This window comes from Astatotilapia calliptera, chromosome 12, assembly GCF_900246225.1.
Source record: "Astatotilapia calliptera chromosome 12, fAstCal1.2, whole genome shotgun sequence".
NCBI classification, from domain to species: Eukaryota; Metazoa; Chordata; class Actinopteri; order Cichliformes; family Cichlidae; genus Astatotilapia; species Astatotilapia calliptera.
In genome coordinates this window covers 33,366,504-33,369,091 of record NC_039313.1, presented here as the reverse complement: position 1 = coordinate 33,369,091, position 2,588 = coordinate 33,366,504, and the positions used below count along the sequence as shown (strand labels likewise).

At 36.1% G+C, this 2,588-nt stretch overlaps 1 non-coding gene across 1 annotated transcript; it reads right to left on the bottom strand.

Annotated features, from left to right (window-relative positions):
* Positions 1-691: 691 nt before the first annotated feature.
* Positions 692-763, bottom strand: trnac-gca (transfer RNA cysteine (anticodon GCA)). The gene has a single exon. It is a non-coding gene; the product is annotated as a tRNA-Cys (tRNA).
* Between the last annotated feature and the right edge of the window lie 1,825 nt (positions 764-2,588).

Here is a 2,588-nt window from a genome sequence, read left to right as displayed (position 1 = left end):
TCCAGTGAGCCGTTGGAGGATTTGCGGCTTATTTCCGGTTAACTATTTTTTGGTGCGAGATCATACTGAGCTTCAGAACAGCTTCAGTCCATCTTGTCTCTGGAAATTTAATGGAGAGAAGATGTTCTTTTATCTAGTGGTGGATAGTTTAGTCTAACAGTCCAGTCCAAAATCTCCCGTATGTTCAATTTGCTTTATTTAAAATATGCTGCCAGTTTGCAACAACATTTGTCTCAAGGCACTTTATTTCGCATTTTAAAGACTCCACTTTATTAGAGAGAAAATTCTAGTTAAAGTGACCTCCAGACACGGGGAAGTGCAGCCGCTGGGGAGGGTGTAAACAGTTGTACATGAGTGGAAAGAGAAGACAGGACCATGAACAAAGAAGATAAAACAAACTGCAGTAGAGAAGACAGGAGTTAATTAGAAGCACGGTGTAATGTAAATGAATGGGTGCATGGAAAGAAATGAATTTCTCCAGGAGCTTGAGCCTAAATCTGCATAACTACAGAGTGGTTTAGGTTTAGTCTCTGTGTCCAGCTTCAGCTATAAATATAAGATTTATCAAAAAGGGGGGTTGGAAGACTGAATGTAGACCTGGGGGACTGACATCCTTTGAACTTCTAGAAGGTTCATGATGAGACTGTATCAGCTGAAGTGTGAAGAAAGGTGTTTAGGTTACTCATAAAGCAGGGGGCATCTGGATTTGAACCAGAGACTTTTTGATCTGCAGTCAAATGCTCTACCCCTGAGCTACACCCCCGCTCTAATCTACCAAGCGAGTACATCCATTCACTGTAAGGCACTAGTTTGGCATCATGACCGCTAAGGTCGTGTCCTGTCCTGCCTTTCACCTTATCTACCAGTCCCCACACCAATGGGATTTCAGAAACATATTTAAGATACAATTTTCTGTCAACATACCCTTTAGTCACACACATCATGAAGAGTCTGCTGTGTGGTTATGGCCAGCGATGATGTCTCTATAGTTATAACCAGAGATTTATAAGACCTCCATTCCAAGCCTGACTTTAATAGGAGGTCAGGTATAATCTCACCAGAGCCCTCATGACATGTCAAAATGATATAGATACTTTTGGTTGTGTTGGAGGTCAGAATTTAACCTGCTATATATATTTATATATTTTTTAAATCTTCTCCTTTGTCACTGCAGACGGGGAGCTGGTTATAAATAGTTGAAGAGTGCAGACAGCAGCAGAATTAAAGCAGCAGAAAAGAAAGCTTGTTCAAAGGCAAAACCGATTCTGATCCCTGTTTTTGGCAGAGGACAAAAGGACTGAGTGGAGATCAGGTTACTGCCATGTGACCCTGAGGAATCTCAATGCTGCACTCCTGCTGATTAAACATTACACTGAAAAACAAGCTGTAGACATACAATAGTTAGTTATTGTACAGAAAAAAGAGGGGGGAAAGCAGCTCCCAGGTAGATCAGCAAGCTGTGGATGAAATAAAAGCAAACTGGGGGAAAAATGAAGCACTAAGTAAATGGTCACTGAAAAAAAAAAGTTTGCCAACTTCCTGTAAGATAGTGACAGGACTTAAGGTAGAGGAGATTATCCCGTTACCTGAAAAAAACAACAACAAAGTAAGTACATATTACTGTATGGAAGACCAAGACTGCCCAAATAAATGAATAAAACTAGAAAATAAAGAAATAAATAATATGAACAAAATCACTGAAGAAAATAAAACTGACCTTAATCACTCATTCAAGTGACTTCTTCAGTCTGTTGGATCGAAGAAGTCACCCACCGAAAATGAAACGTCCAGATGAAGAGAAACAACTTTCTGGGATTTTCTTCCCTGGATTATTAAGCATGCATCAAGACATTTTAAATCTTTTTTTTTTTTCAATTATTTTGTTTTTTTTTTAATCTAAAAATTTCTTTCTCTGTTTTTTTTTATTTATTATTTTGGCTTGTTTTGTCCTCCATACCACCAGGGTCAAGGTAAACAGGATTTGTTGTTTGAAATTATGTTAAATTTAAATGTTTAAATTTTAAATTAGAGGAAAAACTAAAAAAAGACAATAAAAGGTTCACATGAGATAATATTTAAATAATTAAAGGAGATTGTTAGTAGTAATAATATGTTCCTGACTAATAAAGTCAGTAAAAAAAGTTAATTAGCAAGTCAATAGTTGATCAGTTTTCCCAAAATATTCAGTTTCTATGTAAAATGGATAGTGTTAAAGGGAGTCTCTTAAACTTCTGCCAGGATTTCAGCAAAATCGTAAATATATAAAAGCCCCATGGAACCTCAAAAATTGAATAATGGATTTTGAGGTTTTGAAAACAAGATGAGAAATACCTCAGTGTCTGTGGTCTCCTCCCTTGTTAACATCAGTTGAATTATTCTTTTCTGATTAAGGACACGTTTTTATGTTGCTGTTAACAATATGTGTTTACAAGTCTCAGAAAATCATGTCCATAAGGTAAAAATACAGTTGCTTAACTTTAATTATCAGTTATTTTTATTAAAGCATGAAATTGAAAGCAATATTTACTAATTTGTAAAACATTATTTGGATGGTTCTTGGAAAGTTGTAAATACTGTGTAATGTTTTA